A 14,283-nucleotide genomic window follows, 5' to 3' on the forward strand; every position below is an offset into this window, starting at 1 on the left:
TATATATATATATATATATATATATATATATATATATATATATATATATATATTATTTTCAGCGCCGCTTTTATTTCTGTCATTTTTTTTCGCTCTTGGCACATAAAGGTCAACACCTGCATTGTCGCCGCGCTGCCCCTCCCCTCCGTGACACGCCGGGCAGTTTAAATGACGCGCAGTTCCTCAAATGATAAGAGGAAAGAAAATAAAAATAAAAATAAAAGTCGTGCCGCGGAGCCGAGGAGGTGACCCGTCCGTCCAGAGTGTCCGCGCAGCGCTTTGGATGATTTAGTGAATGTAATTTTAAGGTAAGCCAGAACTGAAGGCTTTTTATTATTGTATTGTTATTCCGGTATTACTTACGACTTGTTATTTGGATCCCTTTTTAATGTAAGCAACGTATGAAATCTGCAGTTTAAAAGAAAATGTCTCTGTAAGACGGCATCATTAAAGTTTCGACCTTAACGGGTGTCCACCTGTTTGAGTCCCCTGGTGATCAGCTGGCTATCAGTGTCTGTGCCGCTTTTACGTTTAAAGAACGGACCCTCAAGAAACCCGTGAGAGACGTTAAGAGAGTAGAGCAACTCCAGCTCAGGACTGTCCCATCGTGGATTTATAAAGTCCGTCACAGTCAGCTGTCACATCGTATAAAGAAGCTCGTACAGACGGGCTCGTTTCTGATTCCTCGCTGGCTGGACGTGTGACGTGTAACTTACGGATGAAACAATCACCGCGTGCATCTCGTCGGTTTGTTCCCGTGTCACGTCTCCAGCTCCCCGTCACTTTGCAGACCAAAACGTCCCATGGGTCGAGTGACAGAAAACTCGTCTCGTGTTTAGTCAAACCGACCTTTTTTAGGTCGACACTCGGCGGGGTCACCTCTCGGTCACCTACAGCTGAGCCCACCTCGTCCGCAGTAATATTGTAGCCCCTTTTATTTGCACCTCTATGGTAATTTAGAGAATGGAGAGGGGGGCGTCCCAGCCAGCATTTTGTGTAAAAGACCCCCGCTCTTCAGACAAGAAAACTCATCGCAGTTCCTTTCAGTTGTTTGTGGGGTCCTTGGCAGGGTGGAGGCAAAAATGACATGACGTGCATGGATTGGCATTGTGATTAAAAAAACAAACGACAGAAAAGCACATTAAAAGTGAAATAAATAAATAAAAGTAACAAGCAGGACATTTTTCTGTTGTTTGCTTTCTTCTTAGCCTTGCTGATATGACAAGTGAGACTGATAACTACAGTGAGAGTGTTTCTTGTTGTCTGAAGAGAGTCGCAGGCCATCATTATCATCCGTGTCATTTCCGTAGGACTCTTTTTTCCAGCTGAATCAGGTTGACAATCATTATCCATTTTCCATTAAATCTTCTGGACTTTTATGTGCGTTTCGTGCTCTCTGTGTGTCTAAGTGAGTTCGTGTTCAGTGTGGGGTCGACGGAGGGTTTGTGTTGGATATTAACTTTGTGCTGCACCTTCTCTTTTTATTAGGACTTTCTGCTGGACACTTTTGGTATTGAATGTTAGGTCGGGGTGTGATAGATAGATTGTTTGTTCATTTGTTCATTTGTTTTCTGTTATTAATATAGACTCACTTTATTATTTTACATATTGTTTGATTTTTGGCTTATTTTTAATTGTCGAATGGGAGAAGTTTATTTGGAAGATTTACGGCTTGTCGGGTCTAACGTCCTCAGCTTGCCAGGCCAGTGGTCTTGGTGGTGTAGCTGCTGGTTTGGGAGAGCAAGTCGGCCGTTACAATGCAGTTTAGGGGTGAGTGACATCGGTGGTCCCAGAAGGCCGCAGCGGCTGAAGGATTTTCTTCCAACTCAGTTTCTTCATTAAAAACCAATTCCTGTCAATCGCAGCTCCTCTTTGATTTCAAGTCTTCTTAGTGTTTTAACTCCGCCATGTCACTTTTGTGTTCTATCATAGATGATTTCCTTTCCACGGATGTCATCCAAATGATTTGAAGCCTGAAATGAGTGAGGAATTCTCAGTCCATCACTTTTTACTCTTCAGTCTCCTTCTAAATATTTTATTAAACCAGATGAATACACACAGGCGGAAATGGAGTTGGATGGAGAGCTGCTGGCTCCTTTGTCATTTGCATCTTATTGCTGATAAGGAGCCATTAAAACAGGGAATGCTACTGTTTAAGACTAAATGAAGGGTGGGCAGTCCTAACAAACAATACAATACAATACAATACAATTTATTTTTTGTATAGCCCTAAATCACACAGGGAGTGCCTCAATGGGGTTTAACAGGCCCTGACTCTTGATAGCACCTCTCTAAGAAGAGAAGGAAAAACTCCCAAAAAAACCTTGTAGGGAAAAAATGGAAGAAACCTCAGGAAAGGAAGTTCAAAGACAGACCCCTTTCCAGGTAGATTGGGCGTGCAGTGGGTGTCAAAAAGATAAACGGGGTCAATACAATACACAGAACAGAACACAAGTAATCCTCAATACAGTATAAAAATTAAAATATTACAATTACGGAGCACAATTTAACAGTAGATGATATCCCATAATAGGATTTGGAGTTGTTTAGAGTTCTGGACACCTCGGCCATCAATCTGCCTCCCCCATTTGGCCATTCCACAGCTGAAACATCACTGGGCCCAGCCAATCCGATGAAAGGACCCCTCTTTCTCATGAATCCTGTGATCCTCCATCAGGGATGACTTTACCTGAGGCGGGCAAAACAACTTGGCAGGTGGGCCGTGGCACCAAGTGCCACATTTGAGTACCAAGAAGAGAAACAGAATAGGTGAGGGTTAGTATTCAAATATAACTATCATGTTACTTATGTTTTAGTGCTAATGACTAACAACAGAGATGCAGTCTGTACAGTTAATCAGCAGCTCTAGTCAGGATATGCTAAACTGAAGTAGTGAGTCTTCAGCCGGGATTTAAAGGCTGAGACTGAAGGGGCATCTCTTATAGTAGCAGGAAGACCATTCCACAGTTTAGGGGCCCTGTAACTAAAAGCTCGACCTCCCACTGTTATTTTATTAATCCTTGGAATCCTAAGCAGACCGGCATCTTGAGATCTTAATGTGCATTAAGGTTTGTAAGTCATGATAAGTTCAGACAAGTAAGCCGGACCTTGGCCATTTAATGCTTTATATGTTAAAAGGAGGATTTTGAAATCTGCCCTAAACTTAACCGGGAGCCAGTGTAAGGATTTAAGAACTGGAGTTATGTGTTCATATTTTCTTGTTCTTGTAATAATTCTTGCAGCAGCATTTTGGATTAACTGGAGGCTGTATAAAGAACAGTTTGAACAGCCAGTGAACACCGCATTGCAGTAGTCAATCCTACTAGAGATAAATGCATGAATTAATTCTCTGAATCCTGTTTATTTAGAAAGCGCCTTAATTTCCTAACATTTTTAAGATGGAAGAAACATGTTTTGGACACTTTGTAGTATGCGGTTTAAATGACATGCTAGGGTCAAAGAGAACTCCGAGATTGCGGGCTGATTCAGTAAAATTAATTGGGATTCCAACTGAGTTAAATGATACAAAATATTGCTGTGATCAGCATCATTCCCTCCAACAATTAACATCTCTGTTTTATCTGTATTTAAAGACAAGTAGTTCTCATTCATCCATTCCTTTAATTCACTAACACAACTAATTAAAGACAACATCGGAGAAACTTCATTTGATTTAAATGAAAGGTATAACTGGGTGTCATCTGCATACGAGTGAAAATTAACATTATGTTTCCTAATGAGAGATCCCAGTGGAAGCATGTAAAGTGAAAACAGTAAAGGTCTCAGTACTGAGCCCTGCGGGACACCATATTGAACTTCTGTGTATAATGATGGAGTACTGTCTGCACATTTCTGTACATATTGGAATCGATTTGATAAATAAGAACTGAACCAAGCGAGCACGGGCCTGTAAGCCCAACATCGTTTTCTAGCCTGTGCAGTAAAATAGAATGGTCAATGGTGTCAAATGCTGCACTTAAGTCCAACAACATAATTACAGTGGAGTTTCCTTCATCAGAGGATATCAGAATGTCATTTACAACCCGTGTTAGTGCCGTTTCTGTACTATGACCAGTGCGAAAACCAGACTGGAATTTCTCAAATAAATTGTAATGCGTAAGGTGTGACTGAAGCTGACTGGCGGCTACTTTTTCTAGTATTTTAGAGAGAAAAGGTAAATTTGAAATAGGCCTATAATTATTTAGTATGTGTGGGTCTAGGTCTGACTTTTTAAGTAATGGTTTAATGACTGACACTTTTAGTGCATCAGGTACTGTGCCATGCAGTAATGAACTATTGATAATGGTTAGAATAGGCACTGCAAGAACATCCATTGCACTTTTTACTAGTTTTGTTGGCACTGGATCTAGGGAACAAGTAGTGGGCTTCATTTTAGAAATTAAAGTTAAGACTTCCTGCTCAGTTACAGGATTAAAATTACTAAAGTGCTGAATGCAATGTGAGGCAGGGTCTGCTAAGCTAGTATTTGGTTTGTACTGTGATGCTGAGATCTGGGATCTTATATTTTTAATTTTCTCATTGAAGAAGTTCATAAAGTCTGTACTGCTAATATCTGTTGGTATTTTGCACTGTAGATCTGAATTCCATTTGTTAATTTAGCAACTGTTCTAAACAGTACCCAAGGATTTTTATTATTGCTATCTATTAATGTAGAATAGTATTCTGAGCGAGCTTTAAAGAGAGCTTTTTTATATTTTTTAACACTCTCTGTCCATGCAATTTGAAAGACACGTAGCTTTGCTGTTCTCCATCTGTGCTCCAATTTTCGACACTCTAATTTAAGAGCTTGTATGTTTTCATTAAACCAGGGACAGTTTCTATGTTTATTGGGGTTTACCCCGGTGAACGAGAGGATAGCCTCCCTCCACCTTCGGGTGGGGGGACGGGTCCTAACTGTTGTTTGTGCATATGTGCCGAACAACAGTTTGTAGTACCCACCCTTTTTGGAGTCCCTGGAGGGGGTGCTAGAGGGCATACCTTCTGGGGACTCCCTTGTTCTGCTGGGAGACTTCAATGCTCACGTGGACAATGACAGTGAAACCTGGAAGGGCGTGATTGGGAGGAATGGCCCCGCCGATCTGAACCCGAGCGTTGTTTTATTATTGGACCTCTGTGCTTGTCACGGATTGTCCATAACGAAAACCATGTTCAAGCATAGGGGTGTTCGTATGTGCACTTGGCACCAGGACACCCTAGGCCTCAGTTCGATGATCGACTTTGTGGTCGTGTTTTTGGACTAGCGGCCACATGTCTTGGACACTCGGGTGAAGAGAGGGGCGGAGCTGCCACAAGGTGGTGAGTAGGCTTCAATGGTTTGGGAGGATGCCGGTCAGGCCTGGTAGGCCCAAACATGTTGTGAGGGTCTGCTGGGAACGTCTGGCAGAGTCCCCTGTCAGAAGCAGCTTCAACTCCCACCTTTGGCAGAACTTCAACCACATCCCGAGGGAGATGGGGGGCATTGAGTCCAAATGGGCCATGTTCCGTGCCTCTATTGTTGAGGCAGCTGACTGGAGCTGTGGCCGCAAGGTGGTCGGTGCCTGTCATGGCGGCAATCCCGAACCCGTTGGTGGACACTGGACCCTTTTGTCCTGTGGGACTCTGAAGGCAGCTAATAGGTACCGGCAGGCCAAGCGAAATGCGGCTTCGGTGGTTGCTGAGGCAAAAACACGGGCGTGGGAGGAGTTTTGGGGAAGCCATGGAGAACGAATTTCTGATGGCTTCGATGAGATTCTGGTCCACCGTCCAGCGTCTCAGGAGGGGGAAGCAGTGCAGTGTCAACACCGTATATGGTGGGGGTGGTGGACTGCTGACCTCGACTCGGGACGTTGTGGGTCGATGGGGGGAGTACTTCAAAGACCTCCTCAATCCCACTAACATGCCTTCCTATGAGGAAGCAGAGCCTGGGGTCTTGGAGGTGGGCTCCCCCATCTCTGGGACTGAGGTCACCGAGGTAGTAAAAAAACTCCTTGGTGGCAAGGCCCCGTGGGTGGATGAGATATGCCCTGAGTTCCTGGATGTTGTAGGACTGTCTTGGTTGACACGCCTCTGCAGCATCGCATGGACATCGGGGACAGTGCCTCTGGATTTGCAGACCAGGGTGGTGATCCCCCTCTTTAAGAAGGGGGACCGGAGGGTGTGTTCCAACTACAGAGGGATCACACTCCTCAGCCTCCCTAGAAAAGTCTATTCAAGGGTTCTGGAGAGGAGAGTCCATCAGATAGTCGAACCTCGGATTCAGGAGGAACAGTGTGGTTTTCGTCCTGGTCGCGGAACAGTGCACCAGCTCTTCACCCTTAGCAGAGTCCTGGAGGGTGCTTGGGAGTTTGCCCGACCAGTCTACATGTGTTTTGTGGACTTGGAAAAGGCGTTCGACCGTGTCCCTCAGGGAATCCTGTAGGGGGTGCTTTGGGAGTATGGGGTACCGGACCCCCTGATAAGAGCTGTTCGGTCCCTGTACAACTGGTGTCAGAGCTTGTTCCGCATTGCTTGTAGTAAGTCGAGCCCGTTTCCAGTGAGAGTTGGACTCCGCCAGGGTTGCCCTTTGTCACCGATTCTGTTCCTAACTTTTATGGACAGAATTTCTAGGCACAGCCAGGGTGTTGAGGGGGTCCGGTTTGGTGGACTCAGGATTGGGTCACTGCTTTTTGCAGATGATGTTGTCCTGTTTGCTTCATGAGGCCGTGATCTTCAGCTCTCTCTGGATCGGTTCGCAGCTGAGTGTGAAGCGGCTGGGATGAGAATCAGCACCTCCAAATCCGAGAGCATGGTCCTCAGCCGGAAAAGGGTGGTGTGCCCTCTCAGGGTTGGGGGCGAGATCCTGCCCCAAGTGGAGGAGTTCATGTATCTCGGGGTCTTGTTCATGAGTGAGGGAAGAATGGAGCGTGAGATCGACAGGCGGATCGGTGCGGCATCTGCAGTGATGTGGGCTCTGCATCGGTCTGTCGTGGTGAAAAAGGAGCTGAGCCGTAAGGCAAAGCTCTCAATTTACCAGTCGATCTACCTCTTATCAGAAAATTTTAAGGTTTGTATCAAGACAACAGGGATTATGGGTAACAGCTTCAGGATAGTAACAGGTGGGATAAACAACAGCCTGTGATTTAACATCACATGACTGCGGCCTGGATATTGCTCTGATCAGTCAACCAGGCAGTTTTGTTGCCATATTTTCGGATAACACATAAGATCCCCTCCAGTCTTTTGAAAAATCCAGGCCTTTCCAAAAAATCACCCCAATTGTTCACAAAGGCTCTGCTTTTATTTGCACACCAGGTTTCTAGCCAGCAGTGAAGGGAATGCAATCTGCTATAAATCACATGCCCTCTATATAATCTTGTTAAGGGACCAGATACAACTAAAGTGAAGAGGAAAATGTCACTCAAGCAACAAGTGCTTCAACAGCAAGAACTGACTTCTCATTAAAAAATTGGAGTGGAACAAAAACTCAAAGCCTCTATGGCCCTCTAGGACCACTGACCACTGACGTTGTTCACCCATGGTGTTGCTGGTTTTCAGAGAAACTTTCCTGACTATGTGATGCCGCATATCGAAAATGTCATATTTCAAGAAGAGGCTGGTGACAGAAGTGAGGCAATGTATGCACCTTGATGATTCCTCTCTCTGAGACCTCAAAGACACTCAAATTCATGGATGGAAATTACAAATAGCACTGGACAAAATGAAGCTGAATGCAAGAAGACCTCAAAAAATGAAGGAACAACTGTGTCAAAGCGAAATAGTGGAGCTCCAAGTGGTGAAAAAGACTTGGGCTCGTTATCTACTGTCATTAAAGCCACAACTCCTCCTCCATTAGCAGAGTGTCATCGAGTGTAGCCATCTTTCGCTAAACAATCCTGTAAAGAATTAATTTTTAGGTATGAAATGTTGATAAAGCACTGCAATGTACTGACTAGAAGATTACTGATGCGCTGGTTGAACACGTCACCACAAGTATAAAAGCGTTTCTGTCAGTGACAATGCATGCACTTTGAGTCGCGGTCTGCAAGCAACCTTAACGTGAAAAGTACAAGTTGGGCTTTAGGGAGAACAGCTTAAGAGAAACTCACAAATCTGTAGAATCTGGAACGACTTTTCAATGTGCACCGCTGCCTTTAACACCTGATAATCTATGCAGTCATTCCAAGTACACCACACTGCAGGCTGTAGAAAGGGGCGGGGCTGGATGTTTGGGGTGGGGCTTGATGTTGATGTCATGCAGTCTGTTTAATTCCATAGCCCATGTTGTATTCACACGATGTCCTCATGTCAGCTCTCAGAATGGTGTTTCACATACTGTGTCTGTCACCTTGTCCCCTCTCACATTATTCTGGGCACAAAGACTCCAAGACAGATTATGAAGTGAGACAGAAAGACACAAGAAAAATCAAAAGACCATCCTGTGAATGTGACACTAGAAGTGATAACCTCCAGGTAATTTAATAATTCAACAATATTTAATGAAGGCCAACATCTTTCAGAGTTTGTTTTATTGATGAATATTATTATTACAATTACAACAACATTCATTTCTTTAGCTCCTTTTCCTACACAGGACGGAGCTCAATGTGCTTAAACAGAATTAAACTAATTTTGTCAATTTTATAGTTTGTTGTTATTTGAACAAAACTGAGGGACACTTTTAGGACCACTGAACGCTTAAGAATGTTTTTCATCTGAATTAATAGTAACGGTGTTCACTTTAGAAAGAGGTTTTTAGATAGATAGATAGATGTGAAAGGCACTATATAATTGATAGATAGATAGATAGATAGATAGATAGATAGATAGATAGATAGATAGATAGATAGATAGATAGATAGATAGATAGATAGATAGAGTGAAAGGCACTATATAATAGATAGATAGATAGATAGATAGATAGATAGATAGATAGATAGATAGATAGATAGATAGATAGATCTTTATTTGTCCCTCAGGTGTCGATAAGCTTCTTCTTAAAGTGATTTATTAGAGCCTTCCTGATTATTCAGATTTCCGCTCACACTGAATGTCGTGATTTCACGTTGCACTTTCGTGGCTCACACTTTGGCGATTGTAATACGACTCACAAGCAACAGGGAGGAAGTCTCAACTATTTTCAGCCCTCTGAATGTTTTTTGGTGTATATTTAAACAGGGAGACATCCTCCATTTATTCCCCTTTTGATACTGAAGGACCCTTAAAATCAGAAACTTTAAAGCTTCTACTTGAGTGTTTTTATCAGAGCCACATTTACTTTTACTTGAGTCATCTTCTCTACTTTTACTCAAGTGAGTCGGTTGGGTACTTTATACAGCATCGCCGAGAAGAAGAGGACACAACATGTTATGGAGAAGCTGCTATGTCAATAAGATTATTAGTAGATGACAACTTACATAACAACGGCATTTCATTGTGAAACAGCAAAATCTTAAGAGCTGCAAAATGTAATCATCACTTTTTAAAATTCCAATATAATTTTTCATTCATACTAAAAGGTCTAATGTAGTAAATAAGCAGCTCAGAGTTTCAGCTGAAAGCAGGTCTTGGCCAGGATTAATGGCCAGCTTGTCCAGACACACAAAGTAGACATTTCGTAAGAATGCCATTCAACAAGGGTGGCCATATTTTCCGGTTGTGGGCCGGACGCAGCAAGACCCCCATCCTGTGTCCTGCAGTGAGGATCCTCTCTAAATGTGACCTTATAGGAACTTGATGGCACAGCACGTCATTGTATCAAGCTCTATCTAATCACGGGTAAGGAGTGTACCAATCTCAGCTCAGGCCGCCCTCCTCAAAAACCAAAGCCAAAACTCTTTGACTTTAACTGCAAAAAGAGAAGACTGTTAAAAGAGTGCTACGATTTATTCCAGTTTGTCAATTTCTCTTGGCGTCTTCTTCTTTATTGAGGGTCTTTGGAAAGCCTTAACCTTTGAGGTATATGAGTGAGAGTGCTTTGTATTAATAATGTGTGTTGGGACCAGTGGAAATTCTTTTGCTGTTTAAGTGCGTCATGTCGTCATTTTGTAATCTCAGCATCTTGTTACTGTTTGGCTAAGACTCGCTGAACTGTTGCGAGGGACACCTCCTTAAAGGCACTATATACCACAGCGTCCAGGGTTTTGGATCCAGTAGTGTCCTGTGATCAACTGGCTTTCCTATTGATGGGATCCTCACATTGCAGGTAGAAGATGTGGCTCTTGATGCCTTATCATGTAAATGACAGGCTGAGAGGGTAACATGAGGCTGAATGGACATCTTTAGATTCATCACATTCATACTAAAATACAGGAATCTCAATGCTTAGGGGATACAAATTTGACAATCGAGAGAAGACCATTCAGTCCATCTGTGGATCACGTGTTTAGCTAGCAGCTAACATGTCCCAACATCTCACTCAGATCCTTCTCAAAGATTGTCAGCAGTTCTCATTCCACTTCATGAGTCAGTAGTTTGTTTCAGATTCCCACAACTTTTTACATAAGGAAGTGTTTTCTGGCATCAGTCTTCATTGCACTTCCCCTGAATTCCCATCTGTGTGTCCTTCCACACATGAGTCACATTAAGATGACAAGATGACAGCATGTGACCGGATCTACTTTATCAATGTCTTTCTCAAGAATTGTCAAGCTCTAAATTAGGTCTGTTCACAGCCTGCTCTGCTGGAGACTAAACAGGTTTAACTCTCTGAGTCAGTCACAGTAGGACATGTCCTTCAATTCCATTAACATTAGAACGTTAGAACATTAGAATAATCTGGACGACAACAGGCCATTCAGCCCAACAAACCTCGCCAGTCCTATCCACTTATTTCTTACAAGAAAACATCAAGTCGAGTTTTGAAAGTCCCTAAAGTCTTACTGTCAACCACACTACTTGGTCGCTTATTCCAAGTGTCTATCGTTCTTTGCATAAAGAAAACCTTCCTAATGTTTGTACATCCATTATCCATCCAGCTATATCATAACTACAGGGTAATGGGGGTCTGCTGGAGCCAATCCCAGCCAACACAGGGCACAAGGCAGGAAACAACCCCAGAGCAGAGCGCCAGCCCACCGCAGCACTTCAGTCATGTCACCTCTTAATCTTCTTTTTCTTAAACTGTAAAGGCTCAGCTCTTTAAATCTTTCCTCATAACTCATCCCCTGTAGCCCTGAATCAGCCTAGTCGCTCTTCTCTGGACATCTCTTGACACACATGATGGCGCCGACTGGTGTGGCTGGCCGTCTGCTCGTCTCTCTAGTCTATGTCTTAACTTTGTTTTTATGTTTTATTTCATCCCAACGATCACTGTCCTATGATCGGGAGTCTTTACTTAACATATTTTCTGGCCTAATTTTCTCTCAGTTTTCATCTTCTGAGTGGATTTTTTGTGAACCTCCACCTTTGTTTTTTTCATCTCCTGACTTCTTCACCTGGACGCCGGTGTTCACCTGTATAAGTCAGTTGAATGCTCCTCAGAGACGCAAACGCACTTGCCGCCGTCGTGGGAATTGCTGTTAAACAACGCCGACTCAAGTCCCAGAACTTTGTTTCCCGATGCCTGCGAGTTGTCTATGACCCATCTTCTCCTGCTCAGGAATCCATCACTGATTCATGGGTGCTGGACACCGGATTTAATTTGTCCATTTCAAGACAGCATCACTCTTCCTCAGTGTGTTATCGGGCAGTGGACGCTGCTAATCTTCACACTCTCACCTGTGCTAATCCTGCAACGAGCTCTTCTACGTCTATCAAGGCTGCTCTCCTGAACGCGAGATCAGCGTCTAATAAAACTTTTATTCTGCAAGACTTTATTACATCAAATAATCTGGATTTCTTCTTCATCACTGAGACTTGGATTTTAAATGGTGACTCTTCATGTTTTACTGACTTGGTTCCATCAGGTTATTCATTTTTAAACTCTCCTCGTTTGACTCGTCATGGGGGGCACTGACACAGTTTTTAAAAGTATGTTCTTGTGTCGCAGCCTTACAAGGGGTCCGTTTAGCAGCTTTGAAATTCAACTTTTTGAAGTGTGCAGCTCCCCTTCTCTGCTGTTTGCTGTGGTTTATAGACCTCTGGTGATTAATGACACTTTCATTTCTGAATTCTCTGATCTCCTGGCTGATATCACCCTCTCCCATGACAAAGTCTTTATTGTTGGTGATTTCAACATTCATGTTTGTTGTCAATCGAAACCTTTGGTCAAAGACTTTTTATCACTATTGGACTCATTTGATTTTATAGAGCATATTAATACGCCAACTCACTCTCTAGGTCACACCCTTGATCTCGTTCTTACTCGTGATATTTCAGTGAATAGTATTGATTCATGTGATGTTTCTTTCACTGATCACTTTTCTGTAATGATGGATCTGAATATTACTGTTGATCTCACGACTAATAGCCGTCCTCCATGCTGCACGCGCTTTTTAAATTCTTCTACTATATCTAATTTTAAAACCATTTTCTCTAGAATGATATCGATGACTCTGTCGTAAAATTTCATTCCTCCTGTGAAACGGTTTTAGACGCAATTGCTCCGCCCAAGATACGCAGTAATAAGGTAAGGCCTGCTCCCTGGCTGAATGAAACTACACGATCACTGCGCCGCGCCTGTCAAACTGCTGAACGGCGTTGGAAAAAAAATGGACTGACTGTCTCTAAACAGATTTTCAGGACTTCTCTTTTCAATTTCCAGGCTGAAGTTAAGAAATCGAAACATGACTTCTTTGCCTATTTAGTACCCCGCCATTCAAACAATCCTAGGGTTTTATTTAATTCAATTAATGCGGCCATTCTCCCTCATTCTGTGATGGGGTTAAATAGCACTGTTCATTCATGTGAGCAGTTTCTATCATTCTTTGTCAGCAAGATTGATACTATCCACCGTGGCATTGTTCAAACTGGCTATGAACTTCCTACTGTTAATCATGACATTGTTGTAGATTCCTTTGATCAAGTCTCACTGTCAATGCTAAAAAGAACTGTTGACACCCTTAAACCAGCCTCCAGCACCTCGATGTTGTACCACCACGTCTCTTAGTGGAAGCCTTTGATGTGTTGGGCCCATCTTTACTAGCCATTATAAATGATTCTATTAGTGCGGCGGTTGTGTCCTCATTTTTTAAACATGCTGCAGTCCGTCCCCATCTAAAAAAGGCAGGATTAGATCCTGGAGTTTTAACCAACTTTCGTCCAATTTCCCAGCTCCCATTTCTGGCTAAAAAACTAGAAAAAAATATTTATAATCAATTGGTCAATCACCTTAACTCCAATAATTTATTTGAGACCTACGAATCTGGTTTTAGGTATTATGGTGTTGAAACGGCACTCCTGAAAGTGTTCAACGACTCTCTTTTTACTGACTCAGGTGACGTGGCAGTCCTTGTCCTCCTTGACCTGTCCGCTGCCTTTGACACCATTGACCATGAAATATTGCTGATGCGGCTCGAACATCTTGTTGGGCTTAAAGGGGCTGCTCTTAACTGGTTCAGGTCATATCTAACTGGTAGACACTTTTCAGTGACTTTAAATTCCTCTTTTTCATCTACTGCTCCTCTTAAATGTGGTGTTCCTCAGGGATCCATTTTGGGTCCTATCTTATTCTCTATATACCTTCACCCTATTGGAGCGATTTTTAGGAAATTTAACATTTCTTTTCACTGCTTTGTTGATCATACTCAGGTTTATATTCCCGTCTGCAACAAATCAACTCCACAACTGTCTTTCTGAACTAAGATCCTAGATGGCCAATAATTTTCTTGATCTAAATCAAAATAAAATGGAGGTGCTTATAGTGGGTCCACCAGCTAAAGCCCAAATTGGTCTTGGACTTCTCGGCTCTCTCTGCCTTTTCCAAACCTCAAGTCCGCAATCTTGGTGTTACCTTTGATAGTAACCTCTCTTTTGAGAAACAAGTCAATTCTGTAGTCAAGAGTTGCTTTTTCCAACTTCATCTATTAGGTAAGATCGAGCCTCTTATCTTCTAAAGATCTTGAGAAAGCTACTCATGCTTTTATTTTTTCTCGCCTCGATTATCGCAATTCGCTGTATTCTGGGATTAACAAATCTCTGATTCACTGGTTACAGCTGGTCCAGAATGCTGCCGCTCGCTTTCTGGTTCGGGCAAGAAAGTCTGACTCTGTTTCTCCAATCTTAGCTTCTTTACACTGGCTGCTGCCTGTCAGTTTTCAAATTGATTTTAAAATCTTGCTGCTAGTTTTTAAATCATTACATGGGCTCGCTCCTGCCTATTTATCTGAACTGTGTGTTTTACACCAGCCATCCAGAGTGCTTAGATCT

General features: G+C 42.8%; 1 protein-coding gene across 3 annotated transcripts in view; it reads left to right on the plus strand.

The window, feature by feature from the left end:
• Nucleotides 1-208: 208 nt before the first annotated feature.
• LOC120540130 (carcinoembryonic antigen-related cell adhesion molecule 5-like) overlaps nt 209-14,283 on the plus strand; it is a 48,252-nt gene continuing 34,177 nt past the window's right edge. For 2 of the 3 annotated variants that reach the window (XM_039770626.1, XM_039770628.1), the window contains exon 1: nt 209-308. The gene's annotated coding sequence lies outside the window, so the exon portion shown is untranslated. Of the gene's footprint in view, nt 309-1,269; nt 1,335-14,283 lie in introns of those variants that run through there. The other variant, XM_039770627.1, reaches the window with a different exon arrangement.

Source organism: Polypterus senegalus, chromosome 12 (genome assembly GCF_016835505.1).
Source record: "Polypterus senegalus isolate Bchr_013 chromosome 12, ASM1683550v1, whole genome shotgun sequence".
In the NCBI taxonomy this organism is placed as follows: Eukaryota; Metazoa; Chordata; class Cladistia; order Polypteriformes; family Polypteridae; genus Polypterus; species Polypterus senegalus.